This window comes from Lasioglossum baleicum, chromosome 8, assembly GCF_051020765.1.
Source record: "Lasioglossum baleicum chromosome 8, iyLasBale1, whole genome shotgun sequence".
Taxonomy (NCBI): Eukaryota; Metazoa; Arthropoda; class Insecta; order Hymenoptera; family Halictidae; genus Lasioglossum; species Lasioglossum baleicum.
Window position 1 is genome coordinate 15,224,907 of NC_134936.1, and position 17,432 is coordinate 15,242,338.

At 47.3% G+C, this 17,432-nt stretch overlaps 1 protein-coding gene across 5 annotated transcripts in view; it reads right to left on the reverse strand.

The window, feature by feature from the left end:
• LOC143211361 (zwei Ig domain protein zig-8) overlaps window positions 1-17,432 on the reverse strand; it is a 109,713-nt gene that overhangs the window by 83,741 nt on the left and 8,540 nt on the right. Inside the window, exon 1 of one of the 5 annotated variants that reach the window (XM_076428961.1) lies at window positions 14,244-15,956. The exons of 3 other annotated variants lie outside the window; for them this stretch is intronic. The gene's annotated coding sequence lies outside the window, so the exon portion shown is untranslated. Of the gene's footprint in view, window positions 1-11,921; window positions 14,179-14,243; window positions 15,957-17,432 lie in introns of those variants that run through there. One more of the 5 variants, XM_076428960.1, reaches the window with a different exon arrangement.

Below are 17,432 nucleotides of genomic sequence, written 5' to 3' on the forward strand. Positions count from 1 at the left end.
TTAACGTCGATCTTCCCTCGTGCCCCGACCCCGCGATTGTTCATACAGTTTCAATTAATTAGCCGTCTGGGAAATTAGACGGGGGAATCGAGGGTTGGAAAAAGGTTCGCGGCCGGAGTAGAAAAAAAGAAAAACCGGGAGCAAATTGACGTAGCACTTGAACGGTCCGTCGGAACGAAGACGGATTAGAGAGGCGAGGGCTCTCGGTCAAAGAAAAGGAACGTGCCGCTAATAAAACTAAACTAAACTAGCTCGACTCGTTCAACTTTGCCCGGGAACGACGGCGAATCGCTGCGCTGGAGCAACTGGAAAACCGAGAGAGGGACAAAAATTTAAGAGCTCTCTCCTTCCCCACTGTCTCGAACAAATTCTTTCGTACATCCCGTATACATCTCGTACTTCGTCGGTCGCGGAACTATGTCATGCGGCATCGATGCGAGTAAGTGGCTGCACGAAAATAATAAGGGAAATCTTTCTGACGTTGACCAGCCGGCAACAAGAGACTAATTTTTCTTTCCCTTCGAGGAACGCGACGCTGGAACAAGAAACTTTCCGTTCCTTTTTGCGAGAACAGCTGTTTTGCTTTTTCCCGTTCCATTTTAATAACAGGGATTAATATATCAAGGAAAACTCCCTCTGCTTTTCTGCCCTCTTCAGTACACATCTGTACTATCTTTAACTTTGTGTAACTTGTTTTGTATTCGTTTATTTTGATAAATTCGGAATTATTTTCCTCGTGCAGCTATATGAAGAAGTAAGGAAATAAAATTTTCGCTAAAACGGTTAACCGCCTTGTATTTTTATAGAGCACAATTTCTCGAGACAACAAATTCCTACAAAATTGCTTGATAAACTGCGAACAGCTTACGGTCTCGCGGTTCCGGGTACACAACAGAAGGTATTGAAAAGGCGATTCTAACGCGGCTTTGTAATGCACAGGTCGAGAATAGGCTGACTGGACCCGCGGCACAATAACGGTATTTCAAACAATAAAATTAAACGACAGGAGCGTGTGTGCGCGCGATACCGGTGGTCCTCAAGGAATTATGATAATGTTTGTCTCGCCGCGCCGCCGGCTCGGTGGAAAAAAGCCAGAACGGAAAGATACGAGGGATATGTAGGAAGTGGGAGAAAGGTGGTGGATAAAGCACGGAAAGAGAGTGGAAGAGACGAGGAGAGGGTGAGAAAAGCGGAGCTGGAGGAACTTGAAAAATGCGGACAAGACGAGAAAAGGTTTCTGGGTTTCCTGGTGGGAAGGTGGCCGCACTTTCACACAGAAAGAAATCACTCGGGGCCGGTCCACTTTCTTTTCTTTTTTCTCTCTCCCTCTCCCTCCCTCTCTATTTTTCTAACGATCCGTTCAGCGGCCTGTTCCTGCCCGTCCAAGTGACGGAACACGATATCTCAACGTCGCGTCGCGTCGGAGCGAGAGCTGTCAGGCGAATTTTTTCGCAACGGGAAAATTAATACGAGCCGATCGATTCGCAGCCCCATACGCTTTCTAGGGAGTCCTTATCGAAATTGGATGGGCTCCTCGCAAAAATAATCACGTCGACCGCGGACCTGGAGCTTTCCGTAACGCTCTGCACGCTGAAATAATTGTTGTAACCATCTGGACTCAAATGATGATTCTGAAGCGCTACAAAATTCGTCGAAGGTTGAAGCGACCCGGTATCCGAGGGCGAACTATTAATTCATCGGAATAGAGCCGGACGGTCCTGACTCGGGTACGAATCAGTTTTAAAATCGCAAGCGGGTTGGGGCCGGTTAGCGAAGTTCGGTAATTGGCCGACCCACTTGGAGGACTTGATTTTTCGTTGGCCGAGAGCCGTTCTGGCTAAGTCGGATCGAGCAGTTTCCCTGAAACCGCGTTCTAAAACGCGGCGACGAGCGTTGTACAGCGTTGGCCGATCGATGACGTTGGTCGAGGAGTCTCGAAAACAGGGATTTGCGAAACAGTCCGCGTCCCGCGGCCCGGCCGGACTGAAGAATAGTTCGCAATTGCGCGGTGGAAAGTGGAAAGTGTAGCGGGACGAGGTAGCTCGGTCGTGCCGTTCGAAGGAACTATCGTTCTAAACTATCGTTCGCGCGACTCGAAATCGGTTTTTTTCCCCGTGTGTTGGGCAGGCCGCCATTCTCTCGTAGGGAACCGATGCTCTGACTATCGCGTGGAACGGGCAATTTTCTCTCCTCTCGCGTTCCCACGGTTTATTGAAAAAGCTGAGCAGAAGAGGAGATCATCAAAGTTCGCAATTTGCACCAAGTGCGAGAGGCTGTCGGAGGCTGAAACGAACGCGCTCGCCGGCTAGATAGACCGGGTCGAAAGTTCAATCTCGTCTCCGGCCGCGTTTCGACCGATATTTTGTCCCGCTGCCGCCCTTCGTCCCCCCACACCCTCCCCTTCCCGCCCGCCGATTGATTTCTGCGATCCAACTTTTATATTGCCCCGGGCTGGCCCCCCGCTACCCTCTTACCCCTCTCTGCTCCGTTTGCAACCTACCCCCTCTACTTTTCCACTCGTTCGATTTCAATAAAATTAATTACAAACTGCCGACTGAGATATCGGGATCGTCGGCGGGCTCCGGGACGCGCAGCTTTTAATTAGTGTTCCGCAGGAAACGGATAAATGACCATGCGCGTGTTAGCCGCGTCGCGTCGCGCCCGATAATGGAAACGCTCCGAGGAGGAGAGAATATTCTGCGACGACGACGACACTAACTCCGGCACCCTGTCTCCGGGAAAATTATCGAATCTTCGGGAGACAATCTTTCAGTGGACGATCGAGATTGGAAATGAAGCCAGACGGTCTCGCTGTCGGCCGGTAATTGGATTATTAGCAGAAGCGGCCGGATAGGATCCCGATGAGGCCGGATTGAAACGGATATGAAAGATTCTGATGATACTTCTGACGTCTCGACCGCGATATAAAACGCACGATTATGCAATCGCAACTGCGCCGTTTAACTTTGCGCGTACCAGCACGGCGAACATTCAAACTGATTCTCGTACACAATGAGAAACGTTCAGTTTTCCGTGTAATTTATCGCACCAATAATTTTATCAGAAGGTTTGAACCTTGAATTTGTTAACACGTTGACTGTCACATTATATGTATGTGAATATTTTTACAGATTTAAAGATGAATTTATTAAATCACATTTATTTATGACTTGCACAACATGAGATCATGTGCTAAATATAATGAACAATGTTGAGACACGTGTCTATCGTGCAATGCTGGCCAGTATTGATACAGAAGTGTGTATGCAGGAATTTCAAGGGTTCAACAGAGTGGCATAGACCACGATAGATACTACAATGGTCGCGCCAGAGATTTCACAAGAGCAATTGATGCAGGGGAATTTATTGGAGATAAAGTTAGAGGGTGTTCGGGCGGGTAACGAGGAGAAATCGATGGATACGCCGATTACCGATGCGACCGAGCAGACATTAAGATGAATGCGTCTAATAGAGAGTCAATTGGGGATAAATTACAAGAGGACCACACGAAGGAGTACCCTTCGTTTCGCGCTCGCGACGCGGGTAGCCATTAACGACAATTGACCCCTCAATGTCTAATGTAGATTTCAAGGCCGTGGAACGGCGATCGACATGCGACTGGCCGCGAGTTGCATTCGACAAGATAAAACTTTTTACCGACGTTACTTTGCCACGCGAGTAATACATATCATCGAATCTAACCAACAACCCGGTTTTATTTTTATCGAAGATTCGTCGACCTGATATAACCGAGTTCCGAGCGTCGAGATTGGGAACGGCGGATGATCTCGCTAAACCGTAATAATTCTCGCGCGAATATGGTGCGCTGTCAAAGGGCTAAGATGATTAAAAATAGGCAGAAATATTGACGGGCCGTTGAAACGAATACTGCAACCCCTACGGGCGGGGGCCCTCTGTGGGAAAAAATAAAAGCATTTTTTCGACGTTACCAGTGCTCGTCGGTGTTTCAGCCTCGGTGCCAAATGCGCACGAGCGACAGGAAAAACATGTGTACCGCCCGAGAGGAAATAAATACCGTTCGCGAAAAAATACCGTCGCGGGTCCACGGAGTTTATTTTATAAGCGACAGAAGCTAGTTAAATAGTGGCGGGCCGATGTGTAAAATTAGTCGAGGATACCGGGAGCAAGGGAGAGACGCGTTTATTTGTAAACCTTTGTGAGATTAGTTTCTGAAGCCCAGAAAGCGGAAGTCGCAAAACGAAAAAAGGAGCAGAGGTAGGCGTCAAGTGTAACTCGCTCGCGAAAGCCATACGAGAGGCCAGGACGCGTTCCAAATAATTTATTTCGAGCGGCGCACGCGCCCACGCTCTCTCGTTCCCGTTCCCGCTCCTGTGTTCCCCAAAAGGAACCGCTTCGCGCAAGGATAATACCCCCGGTCTGTGCAAAGTGCGAAGCACATCCCTCCAATTAGTTGCACAATGCAATTACTGCAGGTATTATTCCATTACGATGCCTGTTGTTCGAGTAATTTGATCATTGCGAAGGCTGCTTCTAATGTATTATTCTGAAAACCGGCAGAGACGCTAGACGGAAAACCCGGCCAGAGGGAATTTCATAATTTCGCGCCGGCAGGAAGTGTTTGTAATGCGAGCACGGATCGGAGCTGAGAATCCGATATTAATCGCCCGGTGAAATTCGGAAAAATTAACGTTCTCTATGCCGTATTACGTTCTACACGGTTTGTCGCCGGATAGAATTCCGAGATATTTCATTGTATCGCGTGGGAATCGCATACGGTAACCAACTTCCCTTCCCTTGGCAGATACTTCAAACTCATTACTGTGAATTGGTAATCCGACACTCATCAATGTTCTCCGGATAAGGGAGAAATGTTTAACGAGAAGGACTGATTTATAAAAGTTACGTTTCGACCGTGTAATACTGTGACTTTGTTCGTACTGGCATTGGATCAAAGGATTATTTAATATTTTTTAAACGGATGTATAGAAAAAACTTACTGTGGCTTCCCTTTCTATACGATTCCCATTTGCACGGTCCCTTTTAACACATTTTATTCATGGTTGCACGATTTTTTAGTACATTCTATTCACGTTTGTATGATGCAACAACGTCGAAAATAGATTCAAAAGATTGTGTTACATGCTGATAAACGCATAATCCAGCAATAAGTAATGAATATGAATATTGAAAATTCTGCTGTATTTGATCGGACAGGCTTTATCCGAAGAGTCCGATATCGAATAAATAAACTCCGATTTTACTACCCGTGCAACAATTGTATGAAAATTTGTTTAGCCATGCGAAAATCGTGCAATTTGGAGTCTGTAATGAAGAATATTCGTAGCTGACGCGATACATAGCGGAGAAAAAATTGTATTATTCGCGAGCAACGGGATTATACAATCTGCAGAACCTCTTTAAAAGTGGACAAAATTTCATTGGGGAGGGAGAGAGGGAGAGAGAGAGAGAGAGAGAGAGAATTTCCGCAGCGACGTTGTCGAAGAGGCAAACCAAATCGAATTAGAATTCTTAAAGGATTAGTCCTGACAAAGTGTTCGGCGGACGAGGCTGGCGTGCGGGGAGTGGGTGGGAACACATTTTAACGCAATTTGAGAGGAAGTTGGTAAACTAGATTTAAGAGAAGTCGGCGGAGTTCGAGGCATCGACTTAAACGAGCGGGAAAACGATCCCGAAGGAGGGCTGGCTGGCTCGATCGGGAAGCATTAGAAACGGGGATCGCCTGAGCGTGTAAATATCCGGGGCATCCCGGAGACAAATAACCGAGGCGAGGCAGGCGCAAAAATGACGCTGTGCTCTGCACGCCGCGGCCCAGAAACCGAAAATGTCTCCAACCTAGCCATTTTTCACTTTTATACCGCGATAGCCTCGATGGAATGCGCCGAATGCAGAAAACTAGATCAAAAAGGGGGAACCTACGGGATTTGTTAGGGGGAGGTTTAACGTTTAACGCTCGCGTCCGACTCGTATCTTGTACCAGTCGTCGGATGGAAGAAGAAACCGTAGCAAATGCTTTCCGGAAACCCATTGGCCCGTCAGCGCGGTCGTATCGAGGCGAAATTCTGGAAGAACGAAAATAAAGACTGAAGGTAGCGTCGCCGGTAGAGTGGCGGGCAGAGGGGAGAGGACAGTGGATGCGTGGAAAGGAGATCGTAGTTTCAGGGACGATAAGAAAAGAATGCTGCTACCGCTGCGCTTCTGCTGCTGCATGCAAGAACCATGCAAAAGAAAGCAAAAGGACCCTGGAGGAAACGGACGAAGAACTGATCACCGCGCACAACGGAGGGAACACCGGAAACAGAGGCGGGACGGGAAACGAAGATAAATAAGGAAGATGAAACGAGCGAATTTGAAATACTTTTGAAACCGTGGCCGCACGCCTCCTGGTCGCATGTGGCTCGCAGAAACACTGCCGGACATTTTCGGGAAGTTTCTTCGAAACACAGAGAGAGAGTATGAGGTAAGCTAATCGTTCAGACTTGACAAAAAATCCAGGTGATATCGTCCAATATTAAAACAGAGTTATCGTCTATCTAAGGACGTCCGCATGTTATTCCGAGCGACTGTAGTAAATGATAGAGCAGAAATCGTCGCGTCACGCGTCGGGTGTGTCGTCGACGACGAAATCGACGCTGTACTATATGTATACATCTGTCGTCAACGAAGGTAATTGTTGAGGATCAGTAAAAAGCAGGAGGTGAACGACAGTCCGTCGACTATACGGATCCACGGACGTAAACAGGAAAACATTCGTTTGTCCGCGGCATCCCCGAGCACATAAGGCGCAGCCACGCATGTCTATGCACGGCGCGGCGGAACGTGTACGCCCACGCGTGCACACAACACGTGTATTGTGTGTAAACGCGGGACACCTCTAAATCACGGCGTCAGAGTCGAATTAACAGTCGGTGCAGCCTCTGGCGCAAACCGTGACGTTTCCGCACAGCCCCGCGCAACCCTTCCGCCGCCAGACGCGACCCTCGAAACCATATGGTTTATTAATACGCTGATAAACTGTTGCAAATTACGCCCCGGCAGGACGTTGCCAAAACGCGGTGCAAAAACGATCGAACCTTTTCGATGAAAATCCACGCTCTATTTATAACAATTAGGAACAAGGGTTCGTCACAACCGCTTTAAGAAGCGAAATGAATATTAAATCAGCTTTCAAGACCCGGTTCCGATTTATCCTCGTCTGTCGCGTTAAAGGTGAAGGTTTATCAAAATGAATAATTTGTGAAGGTTCGAGCGTTCTATGTGGGACACGTTTCATACAATTCGTGTGAATTGGAGTAGGGTCCGCAATCGACAGATTTCCACTCGGATTCGCACTCGAAGGAGGGACGAACTTTTTCGAGAGCGTGATCGGACGACGCGCCGCGATCGAAATTAATTTGTCCGTGATCGAGCTTCGAATCGCAACAATTCGAAGTCGGCGCAGCGTGTCATCGCCTTTTCGCACCATTCGCCACGTTTATAGATTAATTATACCGACAGATTAGATTGATGTCTACGCGTCTAACACGCGCGACCCGAATTCGATTTGGCCGGATGTTGCGGGATACGGTTGGATTACCGGACGTGTCGAATATCATGCCGTAATTTCGTCGACCCTGTTTGTCCGCTGATTCCACGGTATCGTTGGGGTGGAGGATGCGGTGACTGTATCGCAAGGCGAAGGGGATGTTATGGGGAATTAACGAGGTCGTATGAAAAATGTTGTTGACCAGCGGAATTCGATGGTCCCAGATATTTCCCGTAATATTGGTAACAAACAGTTTCGGTTTCCTGCCTCCGATAAATCGAAATTATACTCCGAACAACGAACTCGCAATATGTATATTTCTCCCCAAGAAAATATACACACACCTGGTGCAATTATACGTATGGATAACAGAGAGGAACAAACAGTTGGTAGTAACATCGAAAATTTAATCAAATCAGTCCGGATAAAATGCGTAAGAAATATTGATGGCCGTCAAAAGAATAAATGAAGAGAAGGAAAGGCAATAACATAGAAGATTTATAGAAATAGGCGAAATAAAGATTGAAAAAGGGAATCTACGAGGGCAATGATTTATCGAGAGATTGAAGCAGGATCCGACGGATAAATTAAACCGATCGATTCGCAGAGGCGCGAAAGGTTTCTTCATTAACGTCACCGGATTCCACGACGATAAGGACGAATTTCCCATTTTCCAGCACAGGATTCCGCCAGGCTGTCGACTGGCAATTTCGCCGGATGGCGGATGGCAGTGTGGATGTGCGTGTGCAGTGTGCACGCGGAATTCGGTGGACGATCGGAACGCGGCGCGGGGATCGTTATTACGCCAGCGAGAATTCGTTTTAATTGTGGGAACGATCGTGAAAGTTGATAGCGCGGCCGATACGTAGGCATACGTGTTTCGTTTTACGAGGCGTAATCCGCGGCCGGTACACGTGTAGAAAGAATTGATCGAACGAGAACGCCAGCAAGCTGTATTCGGACCGTGCACCGCTGATCCGTGAAAAAATGTTGCAACGCTAGCCCCAAGAATATTACTCGGCGGTATGCGTCGTCAATTGCACAGGTTTTGTGCCACGGGCCCGCGAAACCGTCGATCCGAGTGTACTGTAAAATTCGCTATATCTTAGCAATCGCTAGCATCAATTATTTTTCTCTCTTGAAATGTTTCGGTACTATCGGACGGTCCGAGAAATGGATTTGAAAATCGTACGGATTAAAACAGTTCTCTGTATGTATTAGAAAATACTATTCTACATATAGGTAATCATATATCAAATAATAATAAAATATATCAAATATCGAATATTTGGTAATCATTTCGAAGGAGGCACTCCTCTCCGATTTTGATGAAATGTAAGTATGTTATGCAGCTACACATTTTGAACTTTTTCCTTTACACATATAGGGATACGGGGGTTGCTTTTAGTTTTCGAGATATTCGCGAAATACTATTGCTAATATTCTATTGAATTTTCCGTATTCTTGCACGCTCCGTGGCAACGTAGCAAAAGCCTGTTCCGGCGCGGTGTCTGTTGACTTTTTGTTCTTTTTCGTGAACACGCTGTGGAGACGAGAGAGAAAACAGGGTCTCACACTCTGGTCATACATATCTTATAATGTGAGCTTTCAATTTTGAAAGACTACTCCTGGATTTGCGTATTTCTCGATTTCGATTCACAGATTATTTGGATTCTACTAAGAAGTACCGTTAGCAAGCCCCTCGTTAGCAAGGAAAACTCTGATGAAAAAGTTGCAGGTGCTTGCATTTTTATGCAAAGCCGACACATGTAACTGAAGGATCGCGGTAAACTAAGGTTAATAGAATGATAAACTGCGGCGACTTTTATTTTGATCACTGTCATGCAGTTTATCTTTATTACTTTTCTCCCGCCGCGGTAGGGGTACATTTCCCTCGAGTTTAACGTAATATCTCAGATTTCTCGCGTAAGCCGGTGATGTAATAAACATTACAGGCATCCGCGAAACGAATCTGTGGATCACCACTGTGCATTGAGATTTATTCCCCGGTGGAAGTTCTGATCGTAAATAACGTAATTCATTAGCCTTTTAACTCCTATTCAGAGCGCGTCCATTAATTACGCGCACTGTACACCGCGGATGCCGCGGGATGCTTTAATTATCCTGTCATTAAGACGCTCGTTAACCAGGATTTTTAGTGCAATATTAATCAAAACACTGTCACATTTTTCATCGCTCCTTTTTCCCGCGTGAGATTTCCAGTCGGCCAGGGCCGACACTTACGGGAGCCCGTTCTCCTTTTTCCTCTTCTTCTTCGCTAAAACAACAATTTATGTAATGACTCGAATTTAACGAATGTACAGAGTGGCGAGGAGAGCTTCTCGACGCGAGCCGCTCCTCGAAAAAAGACCATTTATCTTCGGGGTCGTTAATGTGAGAAAAATTCTGTGGCTAGAGTACGGAAGCCTTCTAACCCGCTTGTTCGAACGAGCCGTTTTTCTCTTCTGTAAAGAAAATATAGAAAAAACCATAACCGGGTTTCTCCCGGTTTGAAAATTCGCTTCGAAATTGGCTGCCGGTTCGACGTTCGGGACTCGTGTAAATCCGTGAAACCATAACGGACCGGGGAACGCGAACTCCGTTCAAGTTTCGTTGCTAGTTGAAACTCTGGCAAACGGTTTCTAACTACCCGAACGAGAAACGTTGCTCGTAGAGACGCCCCGGAGGCGAAATCCAGAAGGAAAACCATCCGGATGCGGCTGCCCGAAGATTTTCGCTCCTGACACGCTTCGGATTTTGATTCCCAATAAACCCAACCAATTTATCCCCCACGGTGCCTCAGCCTCGACACACACACATTCTAAAAAGTACACATCCTTTATGGTATGGGCGGATGAAGTATCGGAGTTATTGTGCTTTGTAGATAAGGATTCTTGATTGTGACAGTTAATGATTTTCGCGCAGCACGTCATCAAAGTATAGTCCTTCACGAACATTTTAAAAAAGATTCCAATTGGATCGATGAAAAACTGGGTTGTCGGCAGATTTTGGTCCAAAAAGATCGGTTTCTGGCCGAGTGTGCGACGCGACTTAGTTTTATATTAATTTGCGCGGAGTGCAGACAATGGAGCTGCGCTCGCGTGTGGTACGATTTTCTTGTTTTCGGTATACCGACGCCATTTAGTCATTAAAACTCGGTGCGTATTGAGCCGTCCCGGTGAAAAGGGCCAATTAAATTGGCGCGGTAGTAAAAATCGCAGCCCCGAGGGCCGCGATTAGACTATTTAAACCGCCTTTGTTCAACGCATCGCGCGTCGGGGATTCATTTCGCCCAGACGAACTCGCTGAATCGAATCAGTCCGACGACAGATTGCACCGAGTTGGAATAACAACGGAGCCCGGCAGAACCCTGGAGAAGAGAGTGAGAGAGAGGGAGGGAGAGACAGCGAAAGAAGGGTTCGTGTAGGGCGGTTTAATTCGACGCGCAAATCCGAGAAACGATATCCGAGGAACGACTTCATTTCCGCGGTGTTTTCTTTGAATCCCGGCTTCGTCCCAGGGTTCAAACGACGCCGGGAACTCGCTGAGCCATGCTATCGTAGGGACCCGAAGATTTTTTCCAATTTCGAACTTCACAGGAAGTCTCCGTTTCCCCATTTACCCGCCGTGCCGTGCCGTACCGTGCCGTGGCGCGCCGCGCCTGTGGGAGTTGGAATACGCTTCCACGGAAACTTTGCATCGGTAATATCCCGATCTTTGCTGCTTTAACTTTCATTGACTTTGTCCCCGAACAGTAATTCAACGTGCGGGAACCTTTGCCGACAGGTGCCGCGACAGCTGACCGATTTTCCTGGAGGATTTTATTAGTCTCGAAACAAATTAATCAAAGTTGCTGGGTTAAGCCTCGTTTGGCACGCTTATCTTATCATGTTAATTTGAAGTTTGATTCGCTGATTATTCTGTGCACCGATGACTTCGATGCTTCGTTACAGGCTACACGTTCGTCGCTCGAGGGAACAGATCAACGAATACAGCCGGTTGACAATATAGGAGACATTTCGGAACTTTTCGCATATGTCGAGGCATTCAAGCGAGCATAAAATGATGAAGAAAAGGTCAGGAATTAATTCGCCGTGGGAATGGTATAACGGAGGGTAGTGTACTGTCCCATTCGCGACGGAGACAATGACCGGAGGGTGTGTCAAACGTGCAGAACGAACGAACTACTGGAGAAGGAACCGGTCTTCCGGAAGCTCGTCTGGCAGACCGACCGTCCGAGGAGAGTTCGTGGCTGGCAGGAAGAGGACGGAAGTCGGAAAGTCACAGCGGAATAGAGGAAAGAGGAAAGAGAGATGAGAGACGTGGGGGACGAGAAGAGAGAGGAACGGAGAAGTGACCCAGGCGCCAGCAGTTACTTACGCTTAGGACAATTTACCTTAATTAATTAACCGGCGTTGCGACGGGGCGCTAATTTATGCTCATGAAATGATTCACTGCACTTTGCCTGTCTCCGTTCCTCCCCGGACATCTCCTCTCCTCACGGCTCCTCGGGCTGTCCTCCGCGGTGGCACGAGACGAGAAACGAAAATTTCGGGCCGAGGACATCTCGGAGACAGACGGATGAGCTGCTCTAATTAGAAGTCATCCAGAACGTTTCGGGTTCGCAGTGCCGGTCACCGGCCGCGCCCCACTTTGCAATATTCTCGGCGCGGCAGGAGCGCTTGGCCGACTCCCGGACTCGATTGTCTCCGAATAAAATACTCGCTGCGGCGAATGGGTTGCGTCGCTTTGGCTGTGTCGTTTCACGAGAGGGCCGTGTAAGTACTTGTTGCTCGTTGCGATGCGTGTTAATTTTCTTCCTGTCCCCCTCTTTCCTCTTCTCCTCCTCCCTCCACTCCTTTCTTTCTATTTTTCTCTCCGTCGTTTCCGCGGGAATTGGATCCAACCAGTCGGCGAAACAACGCACGAAATTAATCGCGTCGGAAAACTGAGTCGTGTTTATTTTGTCCTGGAGGATCCGATGAGATGCTAGGTAAGACGTGGTACCGCATTGCAAAGACCAATTTCTCCACACGAAATGAACATTGTAGTACAGTTTTAGGGATTCAAAGCTCCCAGAGAACGATAGAATGAGTGTTACTAGCACTTCGGCAACCTCTCGTATCTAGTAACCATCGGCCGAAACGAGTTGGCCGTGAATTTATAGCAAGAGCTGTTCCGGAACGGAGAATTTTATCTCACAGCCTGTTGATCGAACGTAAGGCGGAATTCGGGTTCGAAGGAAAAACACAGCGTGAATTAATTCCGGCATGGGTGGTTGTGCGACGACGATGACGTAGTAGGCGCGTAGTGGCAAGGTGTATGAATCTTCGACTGTTGGCTCGTAATAGAGCTTATATTTTATGAAATGTTCTGAGAAAGTTCCTGTCAAAGAGTCAATGAAAAATGGAAAATGCCGGTTCGCAAATGGAATGGTCGGGAACGCGAATAAATCCGGGTTCCCTGAATATTTCATCGGTTTACGGATTTTCTTCGACGCTCACACGTGATGCTGTATTAAATTCAACGGTTTATTCTACGCGCTGTTCCGTGACGCGTTACACGAGCGAGCTGGCACACTTGGATCTACGATTAATATTCGACACCCGTGAATGTTTTATTACACCGTTCGTTCGTTCGTTCGTTTGTTCGCTCGTTCAGCCCCCCTCTCGCATTGTTTCTGTTGTACAGGGTGTATAAAAAGTAATGGTCATCTGTCCTAGGGGTGAATCTACACCTCTGGATCATTGGACATTTGTAAAGGAAATTTGCCGCAAACTTGTTGTTAAAGTTTTTTTTACATCAACGCCTTCTACTCAAAGAGAACAGAAAAAGTTTGAAAGGAGCCATATGTCGCAAACATACATACAGCTATTCAGATATAAGCTGTTAAAGTTTTTGCAAAGTTTGATTGTGTGGAATTCTGCAGAACAGAATTTTTGACGCGATCGTGATTTTATTAAACAAACCGATGCAGTCGCTACAGGGTCCTTTTGACGGGTCCACGAAACTCTGCCACCCGTTTATGCGCCGACCTCTCTAATTATCCGGATTCGCAGGGCCGAGCAAATTGCACGCGCGTGAAATCATCCTTTAGGCCTGGCGCGGAAGAGCTTGTTTTGTCGCCGCGTTTCGGCGCTGCATTCAAACGTAGGAGGGCGCGCTAATTAGACTGTTTTGTGAAGAGTTAAACGCGTGAATGTATCACTACACAGCATCTTCCCTGTTTTTAAAACGTATGAAAATCCACGGAAATACTTTCAACCCTTTAGAAACGTACACACTTGCTAGCGTAGTTGCAGATGAATTTGATAGTAATTAACGTAACAATTAACGTAAGAGTTAAATGCAGAAAAAGATGTTCTGTTTAACGAGGACAAATTTTTGATGGCTTCCGCGACGAGCCCACATTCGCGTCTTCGCAAAAGGAACACTTCATAAAACGAACCTCTACGATCTCCCCTGTTACCCAATATACGTAATTAACACTGTACCAATTGGAATTCCGATCGACATCGAGATCCTTTGATTCCCCAACCAGCGGAAAGGAAAGCTTTTTGCTACGAACAAGCAGAAAGAAAAGGGGAAAGAGAAACAGCCGTAGGCGACTCAACCTTAGTCTATGCCAACATAGGTTGATCGCACACAATGTTTTGCTTGACAAACAGCCTCGCTTAACATCACCATACAATAGAAAATTGTTCAAACAATCCCTTACTTTCAATGTCCGCTACTAAGAGAACTCCGTCAACGTTGCTTTTATCGTTGCGAAGCGACGCGACGGTGAAAACGATGTCAAACAGTCGCGAGTCCCGCTGTCATCGAAACGGGAACTTATGTTAGCATCCTCCTTTTTCTCGCTTTGCTCCGCGAGCGAGTAACGAGTAGATTCGAAGCGAGCGAACGAGTCTCGCGAAACAGTAAGGGGCAGTGTGGCCAGATTAAGGTTGAAACGAACCTCAGCGTCGAACGACAGCGCGTTTGTTCCGTCGCGTTAATTTGCGTCAGGGCGACGCGACGTTCTCGACGGTGTTCGACGAAAAGAAAGTAAAACGGAGAGGAAAAAAAACAAGTTAGCGACGCGAGGCGCGGCGGGAGGAATGGAACGGTGAAACTGGCGGAAAGAAGGAGCTCGAGAACGGAGCGTGCGTGCGTGCGTGCGTGCGGCCGATTTAAGGGAGAAGAGGTTGTAGGTTGAAAGTTGAAAGCCCCGGGTCAGAGCACCGTGTAACATTAATTGCTTTCCCGCTGACGGTAGCTCGACGTTCAACCGGGCCTACTTCTCAAATAAAATTACTTGAACGCGACCGTCGAAACGCTAAATGAACATACTCGATCGAAATTGCAATGACAGGCGTCTATGATCACCGTACCGCATTCAAATAACTAATTCAACGCGACAAACGACTTATTCGCCAAATATTTAAATGTTCACCTAAGTGATTGCCGCGATATATTCAGATTTACTATGGATACAAGTTTTTTCGCCGAGAAATGAAATATGTAACGGAGGGGGAAGTTTTCGCCGAACTAATTTCCCTAAACCGACACGGAGAAGGGCTTCGCCAGCGTGTCCACGGCGCGGCGTTACATTATTTACGTATAAATAGTTCTGGCCGCATCGCGTCGTCTCTTGTCGCAAGTCAGTTTTTCCGAATTTTAAACGACCCGATCTCTCTCCACACCGTCCACCGAACTTTCCCCGAGAAATTATTTAACTTGTAGATTCGCCGCTTTGCATTCTCTCCCCGAGAATTCGCTGTTCCGCATGGGAAATTAATTATATCGCGGCAACGACCCTCTGCCCGAAGAAGATCGCGTTTTTATTTTCAATTAGATCTTGTCGCGTCGAGCCGATCTCTGTTCATTCCTATGTATACGTATACTCCGCGTGGAATAAAGAGTGCTGAAGATCAGCGGCGCGCGGCGATGTGTAATGGACCCGCTGTTTGAAGAACTCGCGTGTCAAAAGGCTCTGTACACGCTCGCCGCGATTATTTGTGCAGTTAGCGGTGTACGCTGCTTTAGATCCGTGTTCTCGTTTGAGAACGACCCGGCCAAGTTTGGACGCGACTGTTTACGCCGACCAGGCCAGATGTGTGGTGAACGGGAAAGCCACGAACGTGGCACTCGCCTCGAAAAAACCGATTACATAATATCAAACCGTTCGTGCTGGCGTGTGAACGCTGCTTACTGTCCAACATTCTGTCGGACGACAGGGGGTCAACCATAGACATATAGAGATAGACTGCGCGGCCTGTACGAAGCGCTGAAGCCCACAATGGCGGCAAAAAACAAAAATAAAACATCAATAAATACATCAATTGGAAAGAGAGCGCTATGGACCCCGGCTAATGCTCTCTCTCTCACTCTTTGTACCGCGCGCCGCCATTGTGGGCTTCAACTCGCCCATAAGACGGCGCAGTCTATCTCTATATGTCTATGGGGTCAACATTCCAACAGCACCGTGAGGAAACGTGCGTAGAATTTTAATTGTATCGGCATGTTTTTACGGCTAGTCGAGACTCGAGCTTGATACGCATTCATTAGATTCGTGGTAATGCTTTGCTAAACATTTTACGAATTTGTGGACTCGATCCGGGGACATCGAGCAACTTTTAATTCGATTTTCGCGCAGCTCTGATCTATGGAATTAGAGCGCGTAGCAACTGTCATGTTCGTCCATTCTTATGTAAGCTTGCGTACGTGATCAATGAATTAATATAATCAGGGACACGTATTTATTAAATACGGGACGAGTGTCTTCCCGCGAGCGTTTTATTGGACCCGCGAATTGGATTCTGATACGATAGGTCACTTGTCGCGGGACGAATTTAATAAAGTTCGGAATGATTACCGCTGGCCGAACGCTTATCACGCGCGAGATTAAAACGAGTATCATCGTTCGTACTGGAAGGCGAGTTTCTGGTTAGCTCGTGGTTCGATTTAATTAAACCGGCATACCGCGCCGCGTCCAGTGGAACGCGCGTCGCGAACGATTTAACTCGATTGTATCTTTTAATTGCGCCGCGCGACACAAAGAAGAAACTCGGATTGGACCGGTCGGGAAATACGAGCAGCCTCTGCGGACGAGGGTGAAGGGTTACGCGAGGATGGAACGACGCATTGGGAGAAACCGTCGGTCGAAGAAAAAAATTGTCGTCCGTGTTCCCTCTGACACAGATTTAACGGAAGTACTTATGCAGCCGAGCACATTTGAAATTGCTGAAGCTGTACGGGGACACGTCCGTGTGCCGACCGTATGCCGACTGTGAGCAGACTTTTATGGTAGCACGTGCGTGTCATAAAGCAAGTGTTTCCTCGAAAAAACATGCAAACGAAGACAGACGTGCGGTCTTATTTCGAAAATAAATCGATGCCTCCATTCCCTCCCGGTACACTGCACAGTGATGGATTTTTCTAAAAATGCAAATTCAATTTATTCGAATATAATATAATTGCAAATTGTTTTTTGGTCATCTGCCGATTCCACTAAAGGGGGACATTGTATGTGCATGGGCGAACAATACATTTATTGACTCGAAGATGATTCTGAAGCTCTACGCGAGTCTCCGGATTGAATAATTCTAATGGTTTCCATGGTGGCCGGAGCGGCGACAGGAAAAGCGTTCCGAAAGGAAGCAACGGTAACGCGGTATTTAAGTTTCGAACAATGGAAAGGTAAAGCGAACGACGTCGTCGTTAGGCGAGACAATTTCTCAAGGAACAAAGCAGCTCTGCGCGGCGCACCGCGGGGGCTTTTTAAGCAAAAATTCAATTTCACGGTCGGCCGCGTGACTAAATCGTCAAAATTGTAACAAAGCGACGCCGTTACAACGCCGAGGATCCGCGATAGAGCGTCGCCGAGCGGAGTTGACGTTCCTGTAATGGAACATGGCTGCTGGAA